This window comes from Xyrauchen texanus, chromosome 28 (genome assembly GCF_025860055.1).
Source record: "Xyrauchen texanus isolate HMW12.3.18 chromosome 28, RBS_HiC_50CHRs, whole genome shotgun sequence".
Lineage (NCBI taxonomy): Eukaryota > Metazoa > Chordata > Actinopteri > Cypriniformes > Catostomidae > Xyrauchen > Xyrauchen texanus.
Genome location: NC_068303.1, coordinates 37,480,780 through 37,506,818, shown reverse-complemented (window position 1 = coordinate 37,506,818; position 26,039 = coordinate 37,480,780). Strand labels below are relative to the sequence as shown.

The following is a 26,039-nucleotide window of genomic DNA, read 5'->3' as shown; positions in this document are numbered from 1 at the left end:
GAAGTTTGAATGGGTTCAGTGTTGAAAGAATTGCAAGTTTTCTTCTGTCTAGATAATAATATATGCCCACATTTCTTTTTTATACATTAAAATTTCCATATTGAATGTGGCATTGGTTCAGCATTTCCCCTCTTTGATGTATCCTCCTTATTTGCCGGTTTTATGGATAACCATTCATTCTTTGCCTCCTCTTTTACTAGTTAAATACAAGTTAATTTCTTTTAACATTATTTGTTACTATGTCGGTAACCACAAACATTTCCTTCAGTTTAAAAAAATTGCTGTAACAGTAAGGCACTAACAATAGAAGAAAACAGAGCAATGCATTAAACATTAAAATATTTTTTGAAGGTATATTCACAATACTTTAACTTGATGCATGTTAATGTGAGAATAGTGTTATAAAGTCACTTACTAACCTTGTCTGTGCAAACTCCTTTCATGACCATGTAAAACTATTCCTCCACGTAGAACAATAGTCCCACAGCTAAAATGCTGATTTAAACAGCTCAAATTACCTTTTATCATAATGTGCACATGTTTTATCAATTATATGAGCTTCACATTTCTGTTTTTTAAAGCCTTGAAGGATTTTGCCCTGTTTCTTTCATTGTAAGTTGCATTCATATTTTTTTGTTTTTAAAACTGGGGGTTAAGGTGAAATTGTTTTCTGTGATAACTGACATTATTGCAAACAACTCTATCGATAGATATATAGCTTACCTGGAACATTCCTTTAAAGTTCTACCTCCATATATACAAGGAGAGAAAGCTTACTATTTAATGGAAGAATTTTTATTTAGAAACTGCCACAGCCTAACTAATAAGAATACAATTCAGGCAAACATTTTTTTGAATAAAATAAAATACATTTTATTAAACAATTGTGCCCTTAAGAAGTTTAATCTTTAGATTCGGTGTCTATGTTTGCGACTGCAGTACTAAGCATTCATTTAAGACACAAGCCTGTTTTATTAATTTTGTCCTACAGTTGCATGTTAATGCTATTCACAGGTGTCAGGGTAAAAAAATGCTTTCTCACTTCCCTCTAATAAAACAGTCATGTTCAGCAGCTCACAAACTGAAGAAACTATATATTTGCTTTGTCTCTTTGTAGGACTCATTTCACAAGACATCACCAGGCGGCATCACCAGAAATGGTCACTGAATGAATCATTAAATGGATCTGAACGAATTTTGGTGATCATAGTTTATCAAAGACAACAATACTAGTCTTATATAATAATGAGTTTCAATAATGTCCGTACGTTTTCATGTATAAAAAGAGTGTCTACTTATCTAGTGACTAAAAAGTGTTCTAAGAACACAGCAGATTTATCTTTTTCTTACAATTTGTCGACTGCACAAAAAACAGGTATGGGTTTAGCTTGGAAAAGTACTGAATCACATTTTGTAAAGAGTGCAGGGGATGTGTCCCCCACGTCCCCCTGGCTGCTACGCCCTTGACTTTGGACATCTGGGCATCTCTCTGGGGTGAGGGGATGCCGTGCATCCCACCCTGCCCTGATGATTAAGACTGAACCATGTGTAATTTCAGCATGACCCAGAACTGTCATTATTTCTCAGCAAACCTCAAGGTTATTTATGCTGGGATCTAGTACCAGAATAGTATCAAAGCAGGTGCCTCAATATGGATACTTTCTGATTAAGGCAAGAGTATAGAAACATTGTGCTTTTTTCAGTTTGTGCACTGCTCTTTTTATTTTATCATGTGCATTTAATATTTCTGTATGCATGTTTTTGATACAGGTATTTGATGGATATTCTTCTGGATCATTTGGTCATCCTTTCACGTAAAGCAGCTCAGAGGTAATACATTTTTTTTTAAATGACCCTGACAATGTCTCATTCCACAGAATATAACTGGTTAGTAGTTACTAATACGTCTTAATAGGTGTGGTACAATAAAGCAACAAGCAATGTCTTCCATGTTGATTTGAGTTTTGTCTTAACCAGTTCTGACTGTGACTGCAACAAGACATTTTGGCAGTTGTTTCTATTTTTGTCATGTTGCACTGGGCTCACAGTGAAATGTATTTGTTTCAAAATCCTGCTCCACATACTGTATAATAGAGTGCAACAGTCAAGTTCTAGAAGTAAAAATCCCATTTATTTTCTCCACACAGAATGTGTGGTTGAGATTAAGCAATGGTGTATGCTTTTGTAGAAGTCAGAGTGATTTCAATTTCAATTGTAAACATACTTATTACTACCCAAAATCTTTCAACGAATATTCCAGGTTCAATGCAAATTAAGCATAACAAAGTAACAGCATAAACCCTAAAATGACCATAACATTTTTTATTTAAACAACTCTTCGGCTCAAATAATACATGAGTTTTAACAGAGGAATTAATGTAAGTGCTTTTATAAAATTATAAGCTTCACATTTCTGCCTTTCAACCCTCCAAAAAAGTGGCTCCATTTACTTCCATTGTAATACCCTTACTGTAACCTTGATTTTTCCTTTGTTTTAGGGTACTTTCACACTAGCACTTTTGGTGTGCACCCAGGGTTGTATGAAGTCAAAGTTCGGTTTGTTTGGACAATGTTCTCACCCGCGAACTGCACAAAGGTCTGCTTGAAATTTGGTCTGGGGTAAAGTTCCTGTGAACTCCTGTACGTCTTGCTACTGAAATGGACTTAATCGTACCAAATCACAGAAGTGAACCGCTTGTGATGACATAGAATTTGTTTAATATAATTCATTTCTCCTACCTACTTGTATCCAAATACTCTGCCTTCAGAGAGTGGCTCACATTCTTCACATCTCTTCAAACGCATCCGAATGCTCACGGCAGACAAACGCTAATATTCATCACATCATTGCACATTCAATGCATCCGCGGCGGGAGACATACACAAGTGTTCTTCTGTGCATGGCAAGTTTTATGGTAAATCCAAAGCAAAACACAGTGACGTCTTCTCGAGTCGTTACCTAGTTAGTTTGGTAAACAGCTGCCGCTTGTAGTCACGTTGATGCCTAAATAAACGTTGGACCCAAATAAATATGATGTGATCAGAGACCAGCGCTGGCAGGAGGGAGGGGGAGGAAATTAACTCTGGTTCGGTCTAAGCAATCGAACAAGGAACCAGGAAAGGAGGTACAAGTCAAAATTATTTTTTGTGGTAATTGATATTATGCCACAAATGCGGTGGCATAGCTCCCCACCTCAATCCGGGTGGCGGAGGAGGAATCTCAGTTACCTCTGCATCTGAGACATTTTATCACGTGGCTTGTTGAGCACGTTACCACAGAGACCTAGTGCGTGTGGAGGCTTCACGATTTTCTCCTCGGCATCCATGCACAACTCACCATGCGCCCCACCAAGAGCGAGAACTACATTGTAGTGACCACGAGCAGGGTAACCCAGTGTGACTCTACCCACCCTAGCAAACCAGGCCAATTGTTTGCTTAGGAAACCTGACTGGAGTCACTCAGCATGTCCTGGATTCGAACTTGCAACTCCAGGTGTGGTAGTCAGCATCTTTACTTGCTGAGCTAACCAGGCCCCCTTCCCCCATAGTCAGTTATTGATCAAAAATAACTAAAGAAACATCTAATTCTAATCACACATAGCAGGGATGCTGTCAAGAAGCCATTCAAACAAAACAAACATATCTGTCAAATTCCCTAATGCTGGTCTTAAAGAGACAGTACCGTTTTAGCACTTGCTAAACATATCAATTTAAATAGTACAAATTAGGCAAATTGTTAAACTTCAAACATGTAACTATATTGTTACTTTGTACATTTTTTAAACTAAGATGTGACCAAAATGATGAAAAAAACATAATAAAATTAATATTTCCATAATTTAACAAGTTAAAACATCCTTTTGTAATTAATAAAAGCATTAGCTGAAAGATCATTTATTCCATACTGCATGTAAGCAAAGTGGACATTATAACTGAAATACACCCAAATTAATTAGAACTGAAAGCTTGTGAATCTCCGATCATCGACTCATGATATCGTTATATCGAATCGTGATGTATCGCAATGCCGTCATATCGTGAGGTGGCTGGTGATACCCAGCCCTTGTATTTTTGTGACCTATAATCAATGACTAAGTAAATAGTTTTATATTTGAACATCGCTTTTGATTCGATTACATCATTCACAATGCTTTATAATAATGTAGTGCAACATATCATTTTAAATCAGAGGATGAAGGAGTTGGATATTTTCAAAAATTTTGATATGTGATTCATCTCAGAGCTGGTTGATATGGTTTATGGTTTACAACACATTATTAAGGATTTTTTAGAAATGCTAGAACCAAGGCCACTGAAAATTTAAGTGGTCCATTTTTTGTTCTGTAAACTAAAAATATGTTCCGATCGGTTGTGTTTTTACTGCTTCTTGCAGTATTTCATAGATCTTTTTTCACACTGGAAACTTGTCTCATGCCTGGTTAAGACATAGTACGAGATTTACAGATGTTTTTCATCTGGCAAAATGTGAGGAAGAATTCACGCCTTGAAATTTGGTCTCTGCCCTTGTTCTGAGCTGTTGTGCTAGGTCAAAACCCAGGTGCTAGCAGTCTGAGATGGATCTCTAGGCCACTTCTTATCCTGTGAGAGGACGTTCCCTTATCAAAGGTCTCACACGGCTGTCAAACTGCAAATCTGCTGACATTATGCAGTGCAAACAGGCCAAAGAGAGGGTGTGGAAATCCTAGAAGGGGAAGTGTCTTCATTTCAGTTTAATTCTATTTTCCTTCCATTCCAGTTTTAATATGGGGAATTGACAATTGACAAGCTGTCATAAACAATTTTTTTTTTCAATGTAGTTTGCTTTGCAGATGTACTGAGACAGTATAGATTTGAAATGAGAAAATGTACCTGTACAATTGTTCTCATTGACAATTATTATTATTATTATAGTTTTAAAATTGTGTCAAAAAAATTTGTCATGGTGTATTTTCTAAAAAAGTTACCAACTGTCCAACTTGCTTGTGTATGTGAAGTTGCCAAAACATAGTACAGACCCTTAAATCAAATGTATACTATATAATTATTTCATTAAATTACAGTCATTTACAATTCAGGAATCATGTTAGTATTATCCAAAGCTACCAAAATTATCTTAAGTGAATTATAAATGGCATATTACAGAAATCTAGATTAGATTTATATACAGAAATGAAGACTATACTATCTATACTACAACTTTATTAAATTTGGGCCCTTTTCTTTATGTCTATATTTCTCAGCAGAGGCTGGACCTCTTTGCCAAATTGCATTCCACAGCACCACCTGAAGGCCATCTATGGGACTGCAGCTTGGAGAGCTGTGTGTATGTGCTGATGCCAGACAACCATGTCATTAGTGTGCCAGTCAAACAGGACTCTGTGGTCGCTGATGTTCTCTCTCTGGCATGCAAGGCAAGTCCTCGTGAAATTAGGGCAAATGAGTGTAAATTAGCTTGAATTTGTCACAGGGTTTATTTGCTTTAAAGATGAAAGACTCCATGAAATCAAAATGTTTCATGTGCTTTTAAGTTCATGTCTGTTAGTTTTGAAGTCACCAACTAGTTTATTCTGAAAAGTTGTTTTAGCAGATAATACACATTTAAAATTTCTCTACCTGGAAAACATATTTTAGACTCCATTTACACTAACAAACGTATCCAGATTTGTGTCCAATAAAATGTGATATTCTCTCAGTGAGAATATTCCTCCCCATAATACCACCTGCCTCTGACTAGCAATAGCAAGCAACAAATCCTTTTTCAAATCATTGAACAAATTAAACTAAAGTATATTTAAAAGGGCCTAGATCTTTGAAATGCCTTGACCAAACATTCTGTTTTAATAGGAAATACATCAACACACAAAATATAACTGTGCCTGTAAACCAATTTCATGGGGTCTTTAAAATAGTTTAATAATTCCTCGCACATCGTGTTTGAAAGTGTCGCTCTCCATATGAATTTAGTGTGGCTAGTTAGAACATTGATGTCCTGTGTAGGTAAAGCAGTTGGATCCAATTCTGAACTGCCTCCACTTGAAGAGACATTTGGGTCAAAATGTGGAAAGAATCACTCCAGCGCACACGGACCTTTTGAGAAACCTGGTGAGACTAAAATACATTTAATAAAACGGAGAGTTGCTGCTGTATATAAGTCTGATTAGATTAACTGTTGTAAAAAACACACACACACACACACACACACACACACACACACTTGTGGACACACATCAATTGCATTAATGCAACAAGTTGTGTTGCTTGACTACCTTTGAAAGCCTACAGATGGCAAATTTATTACATTAACGGGTCAAAATAAATTTGTGTTATTGTGCTTTTAATTATTATTATTATCATAGCTGTTAATTGAATTACATTTTTAAGCATTTGTGTCTGTTATTATATTGCTTTTGTTACTGCTTATACATGCAGTAAACCACAAGAGTCTAGCCGCGCAAGTCATTTCACTACAGTTACATATAGTTATAAATTTGAAGCAGAACAACCTATCATCTGAACTTCCTGAGTTTCCTTAACTTCCTCAGTCTGACATTAAAGTGCACCACACAGCACAATTTAAAGAGCATAACACAACTTTCTGTGAAAGAGAACTGTTGTGTTATATTGTACTGAGCAGGTCTAAAAATACCCCTTTTAAAAACACAGGCAAGATCAGACTGTTAAAAGCTGAAATAACCATTAAAAACACTAGACCAGTTTTGGGCACATTGATGCTAGTTTTAGATGGTCACTAATTATGGCTACGCTGACCAGCACTGCCCATTTAAAAACCCATCTTAATATTAAAGTTATGCTATTAATGTTTATAAATGTTTATTTTGTGTTATAGTTGTTTACAACCTCACTGTATTGCTAATGAAGAATCAATTTATTGTTTAAAAGAAAATATGTATGCAATATTAAAATAAATTAATAGATCATTTTTAAATAATGACTTGTATTTATCCATTTAAAAGAGAAGAAATTACAGTATTACACCATTATAACAACATTAAACATGATTTATCTTAACTACCTTTTTAAGTGATTGAGTAAATAAGCATAAAAAAATTAAATGTATTTTATGTTTTCTTTTCGTTTAACAGGTCTATGATGAGCTTGAAGTTTGGCCTCTCAATGTGTTCACATTGAACATGTCACGTCCGGACACAACCGTAGACTTTGGTAAGTTACAGCAAGATCAACAAGACAACAGTTAACACCTATCCTGTATCTTTAAGGAATCTTTCATTACTCATCCTCATCTCGTTCCAAACCCATATTACTTTCTTCAGTGGAACACCAAAGTTTAGCAGAAATCTAAGCTGCTCTTTCCCATACCATGAAAATGAATGACACTTATGCTGTCAAGCTCCAACAAAAGGGAACACTTTTGTGTTCCATGGAAGAAAGAAAGTCATACAGGTTTTTGTATTGGATGAGGGTGATTAAATGATGGCAATATTTTCATTTTTGGGTGAGCTATTCCTGCAATTTTGCCAAAGTGTTGAGGAGTTGTTTCTTGTTACTGCTGTGGGATAATCTGGTGGCTCTCTGCAGGTTTTGCAGTCACGGGTCATGTGGATGGCGCTAGGAAAAGTCATGTCTATGTGAGTGAGATGAATCCTAAAGGCCTGGCGTTCACTGAGGGTAACATTTCAATATTTTCTCTGCCTCAGTAAGATTCTAAATGGTATGATAGGATGATTGAAGGTGCATTCCATTCAGAAGTAATCATCTCTATGCATTATGCCCTTTGAGGTCTTCACCCTTCACAGTGAGAACTTTGGAAGGTTGAATGGCTAAAAAATAACAAGGAACCTACTTCTGTTTGGAACGACCATACATGGCTTCATGTAGGCATCATTTATGAAGCGCACACGGAGTGTGTTAAATTTATTTGTTATATGTGATTGTGTTTGTAGGTCTCAGGACAGGAGATGAAATCTTGGTTCTTAATGGTGTAGGCATGGTTTCTCTGGACCTTGGCTGCATGCAGAGCTTCTTCTGCCAGCGGGAACTCTGTCTGGTCCTTAAACGTGAAGATAACAAAGACGACCAAATCTCTGTCTGGCCAGTCTGTGGGCTTAGTGACCCTGATAAGCCACCACCTCCTCAGTGCGTTGCCATTCACCAGGAGCAGTTAATCACAGGTATTAATTATAAATAATTTTACCATTCTACTGTTTTATATCTACTCACAGATTAACATGCATCCTGCTCTTATTCAGTAACCCTACATGTCTAACAGAGGGTGATGCATATCTCATTTGCTATTTGACTCTAATTGGGGTTCTGTGGGGTAAAGTAGTAAGACTCTCATCTAATTTATATGTGGTGGTCTACTACTTCTCATGTGTTTGAAAGCTAACTTGCCTTGCATGATAGACGTGATAGGCTATACTCCAACTTTCAAAGAGCTGCATAATATTGATACTAACACAGCTACATCGATACACACATCGGCAAGGAAAACATGTCAATGTGTCGTCGTATTTGTCTTTTGAACACTGCCCTAATATCTTGTCAAAAGTCTGGCAAATAAAATGTTTTATGTATTTGCCTATGATAATTATTTTTAACAGAAAGACTCTGAATAAATGAGAATAATCATGATATTGGAATAGAATAATTTCCTTTGGTGTTCTATGGTTCAACGCTCAGATTTTCACTCGACATATCAGATCCTGCTGGAAGACGATGACAGCAGGGGAGAGGAACTTACACCATGAACAACATGCATAACAAGCCATGAAAGACAGCTGCAAAGCTTATAAAGCAGATGCTGGATTATGATTGGATGAGATGCCTGAATTTAATGAATGGTGTAATGCTTCTACAAGTCTTCCTGACAGAACTACCACTATGCTTCCATTTCTACCTAAAAGACTCTGGTGTAAGACTGAAATAAATGAGAAAAAACGTAATATGGAGATAGAATATTTTGCTTTAGTATAAGCCCTGTCCTATGGTTTAGCGATCAGATTTTCTCTCTAATGATCAGATACTGCAGGGAGACGATAATGGCAGGGGAGAGGAATTTACCCCAAAAGGAATTTAGGCATAATTAAAATTTCAACCCTTAAAAGCCAAAAAAAACAACAACAAAACAACATCTCAGAACAACAAACTGAAAAAATGTTTTCAGAAGGTGAAGAGAAACCAATATTGTAAATATTATAATTGTTCTGTAAAAAACATTCAATGGTTATCTTACTATTTCAAAGGTCGTTGGAAAAGTCAAGGGACTGATGAATGTTGTTACAAAATGAAGGCAGCGAAGGCAGACGAGGAGAGCGGATCCAAATGCAGGCTTACTTTATTAAATCAACAAACAGGCAAAACACAAAGGGAAAAACCCTCAATAGGGAAACAAACATAAAACTAGAAAAGCACGGGTAGGGGAAACACACCAGGCTAACAACATTTCAACGATTGACAAAGACAGAACAAAAAACCAGGGTATAAATACACAAGGACAGGATGATTACAAATGATAAACAGGTGTGAACAATGACACAAAATGGCAGTGATGACGGCAGGTGGATTGTGGGAAATGTAGTTCAAAACAATAGACTGGTGAGACACAGAACACAGGGGCAGACAACAGGGGAACGTGACATAGCCCCCCCTCAAAGGAGCGGCTGCCAGACGCTCCTCAGAAAAAAAGGCAAAAAAATCATCCAAGGAGAGAGGTTGGGTGGGCAGACAGACCAAGGGGGCAACGAAGGGCAGACAGGCAGTCCAGGGGGCAACGAGGGGCAGATAGGCAGTCTGGAGGGCAAAGAGGGGCAGATAGGCAGTCCGGAGGGCAACGAGGGACAGGCAGGGAGTCCAAGGTGGCACAATGGGCAGGCAGGAAGTCCAAGGGGGCACGAAGGGCAAGGACAGGTTCAGGTGGTCTGGGAGCTGGCCACCGGGCAAGGATAGGTTCAGGAGGCCTGGGAGCTGGCCACAGGGCAGGGCCCGGTTCCGGAGGCCTGGGAGCTGGCCACAGGGCAGGGCCTGGTTCAGGAGGCCTGGGAGCTGGCCACAGGGCAAGGGCAGGTTCAGGTGGTCTGGGAGCTGGCCACAGGGCAAGGATGGGTTCAGGAGGTGTGGGAGCTAGCCACAGGACTAGGATAGGTTTGGGGGACCTGGGAGGAGGCCACTGGACGGGGACTGGGTCAGGAGGCCTGGGAGGAGGCCACAGGACTGGAACAGGGTCAGGAGGCCTGGGAGGAGGCCATAGGACGGAAACAGGGTCAGGAGGCCTGGGAGGAGGCCACAGGGCGGGAACAGGGTCAGGAGGCCTGGGAGGAGGCCACAGGGCAGGGAACAGGGTCAGGAGGCCTGGGAGGAGGCCACAGGACAGGGACGGGTCAGGAGGCCTGGGAGGAGGCCACAGGACAGGGACTGGGTCAGGAGGCCTGGGAGGAGGCCACAGGACGGGAACAGGGTCAGGAGGCCTGGGAGGAGGCCATAGGACGGAAACAGGGTCAGGAGGCCTGGGAGGAGGCCACAGGACGGGAACAGGGTCAGGAGGCCTGGGAGGAGGCCACAGGACGGGAACAGGGTCAGGAGGCCTGGGAGGAGGCCACAGGACAGGGACCGGGTCAGGAGGCCTGGGAGGAGGCCACAGGACAGGGACTGGGTCAGGAGGCCTGGGAGGAGGCCACAGGACGGGAACAGGGTCAGGAGGCCTGGGAGGAGGCCACAGGACGGGGACCGGGTCAGGAGGCCTGGGAGGAGGCCACAGGACAGGGACGAGGTCAGGGGCCCTGGGAGGAGGCCATAGGACAGGGGCCGGGTCCGGAAGCCTGGGAGGTATCGACCGGGCAAGGACAGGTTTACATGGCCTGGGGGCTGGCCATAAGGCAAGGGCCGGTTCAGGGGGCCTGGGAGGAGGAGTGGCCACTGGGGAGGCCGGCGGAGCCGCGGTAGGCGGAGCCGTAGGAGGCTTTAGGAGTGGAGACCTGGAAGGCTCGAGAGGCAGAGCCGAAGGAGGCTCGGGAGGTGGAACCACAGAAGGCCTGAGAGGAGGCCACAGGACAGGGACGATGTCAGGGGCCCTGGGAGGAGGCCACAGGACAGGGGCCGGGTCCGGAGGCCTGGGAGGTATCGACCGGGCAGGGACATGGCCCGGGGGCTGGCCATAAGGCAAGGGCCGGTTCAGGGGGCCTGGGAGGAGGAGTGGCCACTGGGGAGGCCGGCGGAGCCGCGGGAGGCAGAGCTGAGGTAGGCAGAGCCGTAGGAGGCTTTAGGAGCGGAGACCTGGAAGGCTCTGGAGTCTCTGGGGGCAGAGCCGTAGGAGGCTCTGGAGGTGGAGCCGTAAGAGGCTCAGGAGGCCCTGGGGGCGGAGCCGTAGGAGGCTCTGGAGGCAGAGCCGTAGGAGGCTCGGGAGGCGGAGCCGAGGAAGGTGGTGCCGTAGGAGGCTCTAGAGGCGGAGGCCTGGAAGGCTCCGGAGGCTTGAGAGGCGGAGCCCTGGAAGGCTCGAGAGGTTTGAGAGGCGGAGCCCTGGAAGGCTCGAGAGGCTGGAGGGGCGGAGCCGTAGAAGGCTCGGGAGACTTGAGAGGCGGAGCCCTGGAAGGCTCGAGAGGCTTGAGAGGCGGAGCCCTGGAAGACTCGAGAGGCTTGAGAGGCGGAGCCCTGTAAGGCTCGAGAGGCTGGAGGGGTGGAGCCCTGGAAGGCTCGAGAGGCTTGCGGGGCGGAGCCCTGGGAGGCTCGAGAGGCTTGCGGGGCGGAGCCCTGGGAGGCTCGAGAGGCTTGCGGGGCGGAGCCCTGGGAGGCTCGAGAGGCTTGCGGGGCGGAGCCCTGGCAGGCTCGAGCGACTTGAGGGGCTGAGCCCTGGGAGGCTCGAGAGGCTTGCGAGGCGGAGCCCTGGGAGGCTCAAGAGGTGAAGCTCTGGGAAGCTTGGAAGGCGGAGCTCTGGAAAGCTCAAGAGGCTGGAGGGCCGGAGCCCTGGAAGGCTCGAGAGGCTTGAGAGGCGGAGCCCTGGGAGGCTCGAGAGGTGAAGCTCTGGGAAGCTTGGAAGGCGGAGCTCTGGAAAGCTCGGGAGGCTCGGAAGGCGGAGCTCTAGGAAGCTCGGAAGGCGGAGCTCTGGAAAGCTCGTTAGGCGGAGCTCTGGAAGGCTCGGAAGGCGGAGCTCTAGAAAGCTCGGGAGGCTCGGAAGGTGGAGCTCTAGGAAGCTCGGAAGGCGGAGCTCTGGAAAGCTCGTGAGGCTCGGAAGGCGGAGCTCTAGGAAGCTTGGGAGGCGGAGCTCTGGAAAGCTTGGGAGGCGGAGCTCTGGAAGGCTCGGGAGGCGGAGCTCTGGAAGGCTCGTGAGGCGGAGCTCTGGAAGGCTCGGGAGGCTCGGAAGGCGGAGCTCTAGGAAGCTCGGATACTGGCACTGGCACTGGCTCTTGGACGGTCACGGCTACTGGCACTGGCTCTTGGAAGGTCATGGCTACTGGCACTGGCTCTGGAATGGTTGAAGCTACAGGTGCTGGCTCAGGGACGGTCGAGGCTACATGCGCTGGCCCACTGACCTCTGGGATGACAGGCACTGGCTCACTGACCTCTGAGGCGACAGGCACTGGCTCACTGACTTCTGAGATGACAGGCACTGGCTCACTGACCTCTGGAACGACAGGCACTGGCTCACTGACCTCTGGAATGACAGGCACTGGCTCACTGACCTCTGGAACGACAGGCACTGGCTCACTGACCTCTGGAACGACAGGCACTGGCTCACTGACCTCTGGAACGATAGGCATTGGCTCACTGACCTCTGGGACGACAGGTTCGCTCACCGTGACATGCGTGGGCTCTGGCTCCCTCACAGTGACATGTGTGGGCTCTGGCTCGCTCACAGTGACATGCGTGGGCTCTGGTTCGCTCACAGTGACATGCGTGGGCTCTGGTTCGCTCACCGTGACAGGCGTGCGCCGGAAGGCGAAAGCCTGTCTTCTCCTCCTCCTCCGGGCAGACGAAGTGGGCCATACTGGCTCGCTGGCTGTGGCAGGCATGAAGGGATGAACCACAGGCGAATGGAGTACCAACACTGTGGGAGGAGTGGCAGGGCTCTCCTCGATGACATCCACAGTGTATGGTGAAGCGCAGACCAGCAGAGTCTCCTCAACGAAGTCCTGGAGCTTCCAACCGTACGTCGTCGGTGGCAACCGTTCCCGGAGCGCACAACTCAGGTTGGCCCGGAAAAACGCCACCAGGTCGGAGTCAGGGAAGTCAGTGGCACCCGCAATCAAGAGGAAATCGCGGGTGTAGTCCTCCACCGAACGGTTTCCCTGCTGGAGGCTTAGCAGCTTGCAGCTTGCACGTAAAGCCGCTGGATCCATGTGGCGGTCAATCGTTCTGTTACAAAATGAAGGCAGCGAAGGCAGACAAGGAGAGCGGATCCAAATGCAGGATTACTTTATTAAATCAACAAACAGGCAAAACACAAAGGGAAAAACCCTCAAAAGGGAAACAAACATAAAACTAGAAAAGCACGGTGTGGCAGCGGGGGTGTGGTCAAGCGCCCGTCTGGGAGAGAAAAGCGGTAAGGGCGCTCACACCTGGGCTAAATTATGTCTAACACCTGTCTCTAATTGCAGTAGAGTGAGGAGAGCGGTTAAAAATGCCAGCAGCCACAGAGGAGGGAGAGAGAGAACCCGTCGCCAACACAGAAAAGAGATACCCACATTTAAACTGGAGAAAAGAATTAAAAGAATCTTACCTTTGAAGCCAACGCTGTTTCCCGTGTCTTCCTTGACAAGAACCCTCACACTGGTGCCGAAACCCAGGAAAATTAGACCGTCTACCCGTTATGGACCAGAGTCGCCCCATAGAGTCCTCCCAGCTGGCAGAAGTCCTCCAGTCCCTCGCGACACTCCATCAGAGCCACCAACAATCCCTGCTTGAGCTCCGGCAAGACCAGGATCGTCGGTTCTTCGAAATCATGCGGGCTCAAGCAGAGGACCGACACGCCATCCGAGCCTACTCAGCCAGGAGGCCGCTCCAGCCGCAGCCGCGACCCCGGACACCAGCGCCACGTTGCCCCCACCCACGCTGCAGAAGATGGGGCCGGCAGATGACCCTGAGGCGTTCGATCGACCTCTTTGAGCGGACAGCAGAAATTTGGGGGTGGCCCCAAGACCAATGGGCGGCCCGTCTAGTCCCTCTTCTGTCCGGGAAGCACAACTCGCGGCCCAACAACTGCCGGCAACAAGCCTCCTGGCCTACCACGACCTGAGGAAAGCCATCCTGCAACGGGTTGGTCGGAGCCCGGAGGAAAGTCGCCAGCTCTTCCGGGCCCTGAAGCTCGAAAAGTCCGACCGCCCGTTTGCGTTAAGCTCAGCGGCTCCGTGATGCCTGTCGGAGGTGGCTGCTCTCGCGGGACCGCGGCGTCGAGGAACTAATCGACCAGGTGGTACTGGAGCAGTTTGTTCAGCGTCTGCCCCGGAAGACGGCCGAGTGGGTCCAGTGCCACCGCCCGGCGTCGCTGGAGGAAGCCGTCCAACTTGCGGAGGACCACATGGCGGCGATTCCCAGGGCGGATGAGCCCTCTCTGTCTGTCTCCCCTTCCCTGTGTCTTCCCCTGTTTTTTTCCCTCCCCTCTTCCCTCTCGCTCTGCTCTCTCCCCAGGGTCCGTTCCTGCCCCCGCAGGCGCTGAGCGCTTGCGCCCAGCTCCCCGGCCTTGGGAACACCCGCCAAGCCCTTCCCCATCCTTCAGCCGCTCTCCTCCTCAGGTGGGGGCACCCGCCAGCACGGGTGCGGCCGCAGCGCCTGGGCCGGTCTGCTGGAGGTGCGGAGACCGGACCACTTCCGGGATCAGTGTCCGCTGATGGAAATAGGGGCAGTGGTGCGGGTCTCCGATGTTCCGCAGGCTGCCCCGATCGGGCTGGAGCGTGCACGGATTCGGTAAGAATCCAGGGGTACATACCAAGCTTTGTTGGATACCGGCTGTAACCAGACCACCATCCACCAACGCTTGGTTCAACCCGGGCTTTGGGCTCAGCTAAACTGGTGAGGGTAAGGTGTGTGCACGGGATGTTCACAAATATCCCGTGGTGTCTCTGGCGATCAAATTCAGGGGAGAAAAACATAGTGTAGAGGCAGCGGTTAGTCCTCGCCTCACCCATCCGCTAATTTTGGGTACGGATTGGCCGAATTTTAGAAAATTATTGGAGGGGTTTGTGCGGATGGGTCCTGCATGGAAGTGAAGGGGTGTGTGATGTGCGATGCTTTGGCGGGGAGGCGGAGCCGGGGCTATCCTCGGCTGCTCGAATGACGTGGGAAGGGGCGAGGTGGACGCTCCTCCTCTCCGGGAATTCTCGGAGGGGACTTCCCCTTGGAGCAGTCGCGAGATGAAACCCTTAAGCACGCTTTTGACCAAGTGAGAGTAATCGATGGTCAACAACTCCGGCCGGTGTCGCCGTTTCATATCCGTATTTTTCGCTTATTAAAGATCGCTATACAGGGTGACGCAGGACGCCCAAACAAAGGAGGAAGTAACGCAATTATTGATTCCACGGAGCCGCCGGAAATGGTTTTCCAGGCGGCTCACTATAATCCTATGGCCGGTCACCTAGGGGAACGGAAAACACTTCTCCGTCTAATAGCCCGTTTCTATTGGCCGGGCATTGGCGGTGACGTCCGCAGGTGGTGTGCGGCGTGCCGTGAATGTCAGCTGGTAAACCCACCGGCCACCCCAAAAGCGCCATTGCGCCCTCTACCATTAATCGAGGTCCCCTTCGAAAGAATTGGGATGGACCTCGTCGGGCCATTAGAACGGTCAGCACGCGGACATCGCCGTGTTAGTCCTAGTGGATTACGCGACGCGATATCCGGAAGCAGTGCCTCTGAGCAACATCTCCGCGACGCAGTGTTGCAGGGGCACTCTTCAAGATAATCTCCGGGTGGGGATTCGAAAGAAATCCTCACCGATCAAGGCACAACTTTTGTCACGAACACTTCGCGAACTTTACGAGCTCTTGGGCATCAAATCGATTCAGCACTAGCGTTTACCATCCTCAGACAGATGGCCTAGTGGAGCGGTTTAATAGAACGCTCAAGAACATGATTCAGTAAATTTGTACACGATGACGCTAGAAATTGGGATAAGTGGCTAGACCCCTGTTGTTTGCGGTACGAGAGGTCCCGCAAGCCTCCACCGGGTTCTCCCCGTTTGAGCTGCTGTACGGGCGACGCTCGCGGTGTCCTTGACGTCATCCGCGAAGCATGGGAGGAGGGACCTTCTAACAGTAAAAATGAAATTCAATTCGTTCTTGATCTTAGAGCAAAACTCCACACACTGGGGCTGACTAACACAGGAGAATTTGCTCCAAGCTCAAGAACGCCAACGCCGGCTGTATGACAGGGGTGCTCGGCTACGGGAATTTGCACCGGGAGACAAGGTACTCGTATTACTCCCAACATCGAAGCTCTAAATTACTCGCCAAGTGGCAAGGACCCTTTGAGGTCACACGACAAGTGGGGATCTCGATTATGAGGTTGTACGTACCGATAGAGGGGCGCCGTCAAATTTATCACCTCAACCTCCTGAAATTATGGAGGGAGGAGGCGGCCTCTGTGACGTTGGCCACGGTAGTGCCGGAGAGGGCGGAGCTCGGACCGGAGATAAACAAAGACTACAATCTCAACACTTCGGTCACTTGTGGAGACCAACTCTCACGCGGCAGCTCACAGAGGTTTCTGAGTTACAAAAAGAGTTTGCGGACGTGTTTTCCCTCTCCGGGCCGTACAAACCTCATACAGCACCACATCGAGACCGAGCCGGCGCGGTGGTGCGTTGCCGCCCCTATCGCTTACCCGAACATAGAAAGAAAATCGTTCGGGAAGAATTAGATGTAATGCTTGATATGGGCGTAATAGAGGAATCCCACAGTGATTGGTCCAGCCCGGTTGTTCTTGTTCCCAAGAGTGATGGGTCTGTTCGGTTCTGTGTGGATTACAGAAAAGTCAACGCGGTCTCTAAATTTGACGCGTACCCAATGCCCCGTGTTGATGAACTGCTCGATCGGTTAGGTACTGCTCGATTTTACTCGACCCTGGATTTAACAAAGGGTTATTGGCAGATCCCTTGACACCAATGTCCCGCGAGAAAACAGCCTTCACCACGCCGTTTGGATTACACCAATTTGTAACACTTCCTTTCGGTTTGTTTGGGGCACCAGCCACGTTTCAGCGACTCATGGATCGGATCCTCAGACCGCACACCGCGTACGCCGCTGCCTATTTAGATGACATCATCATTTATAGCAATGATTGGCAGCGGCACATGCAACATCTGAGGGCCGTCCTGAGATCGCTGCGGCGAGCGGGGCTCACAGCAAACCCTAAGAAGTGCGCGGTTGGGCGCGTGGAGGTACGGTATCTGGGGTTCCACTTGGGTCATGGCCAGGTGCATCCCCAAATTGATAAGACCGCGGCGATTGCGACTTGCCCTAGACCCAAGACCAAAAGGGGGTGAGGCAGTTCCTGGGGCTGGCTGGCTATTACAGAAGATTTGTACCTAATTATTCGGACGTCACCAGCCCGCTGACTGACCTCACTAAAAAGGGGGCTCCAGATCCGGTCCAATGGTCGGAGCAGTGCCAACAGGCGTTCACGCAGATTAAAGCTGCACTTTGTGGGGGCCGCTTTGCATGCACCTGACTTCTCTCTCCCTTTGTATTGCAGACGGACGCTTCAGACAGAGGGCTGGGGGCCGTACTCTCGCAGCTGGTGGAGGGAGGAGCCCGGTGCTGTACATTAGCCGGAAGCTCTCCTTAAGGGAGACTAAGTACAGCACCGTGGAGAAGGAGTGTCTGGCCATCAAGTGGGCGGTCCTCACCCTCCGATACTACCTGCTGGGGCGGGCCTTCACCCTCTGTTCGGACCATGCCCCACTCCAGTGGCTCCACCGCATGAAGGATACTAACGCCCGGATCACCCGTTGGTATCTGGCCCTCCAGCCTTTTAAGTTCAAGGTGGTCCACAGACCGGGGTGCAGATGGCTGCCGCCGACTTCCTCTCCAGAAATGGGGGAGTGGTAGGCAGGCCGGATGACGCCCCGGCCTGAGTCGGGCGGTGGGGGTATGTGGCAGCGGGGGCGTGGTCAAGCGCCCGTCCGGGAGAGAAAAGCGGTAAGGGCGCTCACACCTGGGCTAAATTATGTCTAACACCTGTCTCTAATTGCAGTAGAGTGAGGAGAGCGGTTAAAAATGCCAGCAGCCACAGAGGAGGGAGAGAGAGAACCCGTCGCCAACACAGAAAAGAGATACCCACATTTAAACTGGAGAAAAGAATTAAAAGAATCTTACCTTTGAAGCCAACGCTGTTTCCCGTGTCTTCCTTGACAAGAACCCTCACACACGGGTAGGGGAAACACACCAGGCTAAAACATTTCAACGATTGACAAAGACAGAACAAAAAACCAGGGTATAAATACACAAGGACAGGATGATTACAAATGATAAACAGGTGTGAACAATGACACAAAATGGCAGTGATGACGGCAGGTGGATTGTGGGAAATGTAGTTCTAAACAATAGACTGGTGAGACACAGAACACAGGGGCAGACAACAGGGGAACGTGACAAATGTCAAGTAAAGTCAATTTGAGTTGTATAGTGCCTTTCACAACACACATAGTTTCAAAGCAGCTTTACAGAAGATCAGCATTAACAGACGATAAAACTGTAATGTCTATAATGTCGATGAATCATCATTGTGTAATTAGATAAAATACGATTGTTAATCACGTTTAAAAGTAATGAAATAATAATTGTATTATTAACAGTGAGCAAGCTGAAGGCGACTGTGGCAAGGAACACAAAACTCCATAAGATGTTGATTAATTTAGAAAAATAACCTTGGGAGAAACCAGACTCACTGTGGAGGCCAGTTCCCCTCTGGCTTACATCATGAATATAATGTAAATATCACTTATGTATAGTTGAAGTCATGGTTTAAAATGATTAAACTAAGTAAGTGTTAAGGGTCAGTGTTTAAACATCGATTTTGTTTGAACTGTAAGATTAATGACCAATGTCTTTGATGTCCATCCTGGATTAACTGCAGAAGTTCACATAGATGCAACTGTCCTTGTTAATTGGCTGATGAAGGCTTTTGTTGGCAATTGTTAGTCTATGCATTCCATTTCAAGATCGTAGTCCATCAATAGATCAGGGATGTGAAACGCAGTTCAACCTGGCCGGTAATTTTGGTGAGGTTCAGTGTGGTCCATCCTAATTCCAAGGTTCAAACAATGGCATATGAAGTATCCCATGTCTTATGGTTGGAGTTGGCACCAGTTCATCATCTGAAGTCCATCATAATAGACTTTGTGTTGGCTGGCACCGGCTGCATTTAGTCATCATCATTCAGTGACACGTAGCAGTGGAGTCCAACACAAAGCAGGAATGGTGCTGGATCCAGCCAGTTCTGGTGACCTCAGGATAGGAGTCTCGAGGTTGAGACAAGGAAACAAATAAAATAATATAAGCATAGATGCCATTCAATTTATTGCAGAGTTATAAATCATGATCAGTGTTTCTGGTTCTGGCAGACCCAACTAAAGCAGCATAATTGTGGGTTGGAGGATAAATTTGTTGTATGCCTGGCTAAACAGATGAGTCTTTAGTCTAGACTTGAACTGAGGGAGTGTGTCTGAATCTCGAACAGTGTTAAGGAGACTATTCCATAGTTTAGGAGCCAAATATGAAAAGGATCTACCTCCTTTTGTGGATTTTGATATTCTAGGAACTATTAACAGGCCAGAATTTTGCGATCGTAATGAACATGATGGATTATAGCGTGGTAGAAGGTCACTTAAGTACTGCAGAGCTAGACCATTCAAAGCTTTGTCCGTAGTTAACAGAATTAAAAAATTAATACGGAATTTAACAGGTAGCCAATGTAACGATAAAATGGGGCTAATATGATCATAATTCTTGGTTCTCGTTAGTACTCTGGCTGCTGCATTTTGAACCAATTGAAGTTTATTTATTGATCTTGTGGACATCCTCCCAGTAATGCATTACAATAATCTAGTCTTGAGGTCATGAACGCATTCATTAGTTTTTCGGCATCAGCAACAGAGAGCATGTGCCTTAATTTAGCATTATTTCTTGGGTGGAAGAATGCTGTTCTTCAAACTTTGGTAATTTAATTTTCAAAGGAAAGATTGGTATCAAATATAACACCTAAGTTCTTCGCTGTTGAAGATGATGTAACAGTACATCCATCGAGAGTAAAATTATATTGTAGTGGTTTATTTTATTTTTAGAGTTTTTTGGTCCAATAATTAGTACCTCTCTTTTGTCAGAATTGAGTAGAAGGAAATTTCTGGCATCCAATCTTTTATTTCATTGATACACTCTGCTAATTTCGAGAATTGTGAAATCTCATCAGGTTTTGAAGAAATATAAAGTTGTGTATTGTCGGCATAGCAGTGGAAACTTATTCCACGATTCCTGATAATATCTCCCAGGGGAAGCATATACATGGAGAAAAGCAGAGGCCCTAAAACTGATCCCTATGGCACTCCATATTTTACATTTGTTTGATTTGACAATTCCTCATTTACATAGACAAAGTGGTAGCGGTCTGCTAAATATGACCTAAACCATGCTAATGCACTCACAAATGCCAACATAATTCTCTAGCCTATTCAAGAGAATGTCGTGATCTATCGTGTTAAATGCAGCACTAAGATCTAAAAGCACTAGAAGAGAAATGCAGCCACGGTCAGATGATAAGAGCAAGTAATTTGTTACTCTGATAAGTGCAGTCTCTGTACTGTGATGAGGCCTAAATCCTAACTGAAATTCTTCGTATAAACTATTTCTCTGTAGAAATGAACATATTTGGGAGGATACTACCTTTTCTAGTATTTTTGACATAAACGGGAGATTTGAAATCGGTCTATAATTAGCCAGTTCTCTACGATCAAGTGGCTTCTTAATAAGCGGTTTGATAACTGCCATTTTAAAGTTTCTTGGGACATGTCCTAAGCATAGCGAGGAGTTAATAATATTAAGAAGAGGTTCTGAAATTACAGGAGATACCTCTTTTAAGAACAGTTTTTATAGGAACTAACAAACATGTTGTGGCTTTTGATGTTTCGATGTTTTTGTTAGCTCTTCATGACCTATGACAGACTGTTTTCTGAGGTGCTATGACAGATGATTGCATAATTCCAATTTTATTTCTTTGGGGTTTATTGAGAGTATGAGATAGATATGGAAGATTATTAGTGAAGCTATCTTTAGTGGTCGAAAGAATAGTTCTACCTGAACGATAGCTTGGTGTAGATTGAGTAACATTAGCTGATTGCAGTATACAAGAGACAAGGTAATGATCCGAGATGTCATCGGTCTGCTGCAGAATTTCTATATTATCAACATCAACTCCATATGACAGAATTAAATCTAGCATATGATTATGGTGATGCGTTGGTCCTGTTACATTTTGTCTGACTCCAAGAGAGTTGAGAATATCGACAAATGCTAATCCCAATGTATCATTTTCATTATCTATGTGAATGTTGAAGTCACCAACAATTAAAGCTCTATCTACAGTAACTAAAAGATCTGATAAAATTTTTTTAAATTCACCAAGGAAATCAGACGTTTTACATGAAATATAGGACATGACACGCATTCACTGAATCAGCATTTGTGAATATTTAACAGGCATATTTACTGAAAACAATTGAATGCAGGACCAATAGAGCAACCCAGCCTGTTCTAAACAGAATTCACCAAGTAAACGTTATTTAACATAGATAGTTGAAAATAATTAACAGGTAGGCTAAGCCAAATCTACGAGAGAAAAAATTGTTCGGATTTCACGATGTGCAGTAATGCATTAGCCATTGATCTAAAACGACACTGTTCAGTAAAGAGCGTTAACAATAACAGTTGCAATGTAAAAAAAATTCAAATGAGCTATAGGATAAAACAAAATAGGCTTGTGATGTAGCCTACCATAAACCTAATGTATTCTAAACATGACTTGCACACAGAATAAAAGATAGTTTAACCTGTTGAGGTTTCGGCACCTCTTTGGAAATAGCCTTCTTAATCAGAAGTTCCCCTTCTGTCGCTCTCTCCATGTTGTGTCGGAGAAGCGACACTAGGGGTCTCTCTTGAGCCACCGAATATACCTCTGATCTATGAAAAAAGGCCAATGAGAAGTTGGCAGCTAGTATTTGCATACCCCGCCCCCGGACATACGGGTACAAAGGCGAGGCAAATACTAGAGTTCATTCAGAAATTTTCTTTGGAGCCGATGGTCTTGTATGCTGTCTGCTACGAGTTACACACACCCGTGTATTCCTCTGACGATCTGCATGCTGTTGGATTTGACGCCGCATAACAGCGGCTTTCTCCTATCCTGTGCACGGCTGTGCATTGTTGCCCCTGGGCGCTTCGACAGCACAGATAAAAACTCGAAAGTGTTTCTTAAAAGAGTGATTTTATTTTAAAGAGTAATTTCCTCTAAAAGAGCAAACACAGCGAGCGTTGAACGTCCTTTTCAGGACGCGTCTTTATAAAGATGACGTTCCGCCGCTGTGTAGTTCCTGGATGCGGTAGAGTGCTCTCCATTTCAGACGGCCACAGGCGTTGTCTTGTGTGTCTGGGTAGCGATCACACTGAGGCTGCGTTTGTGGATGGTTCATGTTCTCACTGCGAGAACATGACCATGACAACGTTGCGGTCGCGACTTGTTTTCAACCGAGAACAAGCCACTCCAGCCGACCTCGCCCTCACAGCCACACAAGGTCACAGCATAGTCACTCGGGCAGGCAATGGCCACCCTCGTGGTCCAGGAACGACACCTGTGGCTGAACTTGGTCGAGATGCGTGAGACCGACAAGACTCGCTTTCTCGACGCCCCAGTCTACGAGTTCGGCCTCTTCGGCGACACCGTCGAGGACGTTACTCAGCAGTTCTCCGCGGTGAAGAAACAGACGGAGGCGATCTCCCAGATCCTGCCCCGCCGCAAGTCTGCCACCTCGGGCCATGCCCCGTCTGCTCGCCGAGGGCGTCCCCCTGCGAAGAAACAACAGGCTGCTCCGCCTCAACCTGGGCCCAGCTCTCAGCCCACGCGTCGAGCGCCCCGCAGGAAGCCGACGCCCCCCGTCTCATGGACCCCTTCGAGGACCCGGAAGGCTCCCAGGCGCTCCTGAGACGGACGACCCAGAGCCCAAGATGTTAGCTCCGGAGATGGTAAGACCGCTCTGTCCCCCAGTGGAGGGCCGGGAGGAGAATTTTGTTTTGAATACATTTCATTTGCTGCTCCCCTTAACCGGGGCAGCGGTACCCAAATTCTCAATAAAAGAGCTATTTCCTTTGCCTCTGGGTCATCTGGCCCGCAAATGCCATTCTCACGGCACTCTGCCCCTAGATCTCAACAGTCCCGGCATGGTGGATGCGGCCACAGGTCCACCTTCAGCCCCACGACTGACCCCCGGCCGGCCGGTTCTGACGAGTCCAGAGGACGCCACCATAAGACCTCCTCCTCAGTCACTAACCCGCCCCCTGCCGGGTGCACGGAGCAAAGTAAGTGCTTCGAGTCTTTTCTCAGCACCCTCGCCTCGGGATGCACCCTCGCCTCCCAACGGCACATTACCTGCTTCGCCCTGCTGCGAAGCCCCGCCGGGTACGTCGAAAATACTTGTCCCCTTGGTGCCCCTAGCACGGAGATTGGATGCGTGGCTTTCACTTCCCAACCCGTCACGCTGGCTGGCCCGGACCATCCGACTTGGTTAAGCAATTAAGTTTGCCAGGCCCCCGCCCCCCTTCGCGGGCGTCCGCTTCACCGCAGTGCACGGAGAACATGTCCAATCCCTGCGCGCGGAGATCGCTACTCTTCTACTAAAAGATGCGATAGAGCCTGTCCCTCCAACCGAAATGAAGAAGGGTTTCTACAGCCCTTACTTCGTTGTACCCAAGAAAGGCAGCGTCTTACGACCAATCTTGGACCTACGAGTTTTAAACCGAGCACTGCTCAAACTCCCGTTCAAAATGCTCACGCTAAAGTGTATCTTAACAGGCGTCCGGCACCTAGATTGGTTCACAGCGGTAGACCTAAAGGATGCGTACTTCCACGTCTCAATTCTGCCGTGACACCGACCCTTCCTACGGTTCACGTTCGACGGCCAGGCGTTCCAGTACAAAGTCCTCCCCTTCGGCATGTCTCTGTCCCCTCGCGTCTTCACGAAAGTCGTAGAGGCAGCTCTTGCCCCGCTCCGAGAAGCCGGCATCCGCATACTCAACTACCTCGACGACTGGCTCATACTGGCCCACTCCCCGAGAGTTACTATGCACTCACAGAGACCAGGTGCTCAAGCACCTCAGCCGCTTGGGGATTCAGGTCAACCGAGAAAAGAGCAAGCTCACTCCGGTTCAGAGCATCTCCTTTCTCGGCATGGAGTTGGACTCAGTCTCAATGTCCGCACGTCTCACCAACGAGCGTGCACAGTCGGTGCTGAAATGCCTCACAAAGTTCAAGCCAGGCACAACGGTCCCTCTAAAACTTTTCCAGAGGCTCCTGGGGCATATAGCATCCTCCGCCGCAGTCATGCCGCTGGGGTTGATGTATATGAGACCGCTTCAGCACTGGCTTCAGACTTGAGTCCCGAGACCAGCATGGTGCCACGGCACGCACCGTGTGATAATCACCCCTGCATGCCGCCAAACACTCAAACCCTGGACAGACCTCTGCTTTTTACAGGCAGGAGTGCCCCTGCAGCAGGTGTCCCGACGCATCCTGGTCACTACCGACGTATCCAAATCGGGTTGGGGCGCCATTTGCAACGGGCACGCAGCTGCGGGCCTTTGGAGAGGGGCCCCGCTGCGCTGGCATATAAATTGCCTAGAGTTGTTGACTGTTTTCTTTGCCCTGCGACAGTTCCTCCCGTTAATTCGAGACAAACATGTCCAAATCAGGTCAGACAGCACCACTGCGGTAGCGTACATAAATCGCCATGGCGGCGTATGCTTCCACCACGTCACGACTCGCCCGTCGTCTCCTCCTTTGGAGCCAGACTCAGGTCGCTGCATGCCACTCACATCCCCGGCAAACTCAATGTGGTAGCGGATGCGCTGTCACGACAACGCTTGCCCAGTGGAGAGTGGAGGCTTCACCCCCAGTCGGTTCAGCTGATTTGGGAACGATTCGGCAAGGCCCAGGAAGACCTGCTTGCCTCCCGAGAGACCTTCCACTGCCCGCTCTGGTATGGCCAGACAGAGGCTCCCCTCGGGGCAGACGCGCTGGCACACAGACCTCGTACTCCTCGCTACTCCCTGGCGAATTCCCCTGAGGAAGTACCTTCTTTCTCAGGGGCAGGGCATGCTCTGGCATCCACATCCAGACCTCTGGAAACTCCACGTCTGGTCCCTGGACAGGACGCGGAAGATCTAGCTGGCCTACCAAGATCTAGCTGGCCTGAAGTGGCGCTTGTTCGCAAATTGGTGTTCTTCCCAGGCTGAAGACCCACAGAGGTGCGCAGTTAGGTCAGTGCTCCTATTCCTGCAGGAGAGGTTGGAGGGGAGGCTGTCCCCGTCCACCTTGAAGGTGTATGTTGCTGCTATCGCGGCCCACCACGACGCAGTAGATGGCAAGTCCCTTGGTAAGCACGACTTAATCATCAGGTTCCTAAGAGGCGCCCGGAGGTTAAATCCCTCCCGGCCAAGCCTGTTCCCCTCCTGGGACCTCTCGGTAGTCCTCGAGGGCCTCCAGAGACCTCCCTTTGAGCCGCTAGAATCAGTTGGACTCAGGGCCCTTTCTCTTAAGACTGCCCTGCTGATCACGCTCGCCTCCATCAAGAGGGTCGGGGACCTGCAAGCGTTCTCTGTCAGCGACACTTGCCTGGAGTTCGGTCCGGCAGACACTCATGTGATCCTAAGACCGCGACCGGGATATGTGCCCAAGGTTCCTACCACGCCCTTCAGAAACCAGGTAGTGAACCTGCAAGCGCTGCCCCGGGAGGAGGCAGACCCAGCCCCATCGTTGCTGTGTCCGGTACGTGCTTTGCGTACCTATCTGGACCACGCGCAGAGCTTTAGACACTC

The 26,039-nt window shown here is 47.5% G+C and overlaps 1 pseudogene; it reads left to right on the top strand.

Annotated features, from left to right (window-relative positions):
* The first annotated feature begins 239 nt into the window (after positions 1–239).
* The window catches only part of LOC127621726 (rho guanine nucleotide exchange factor TIAM2-like), a 61,409-nt pseudogene continuing 35,609 nt past the window's right edge, over positions 240–26,039 (top strand).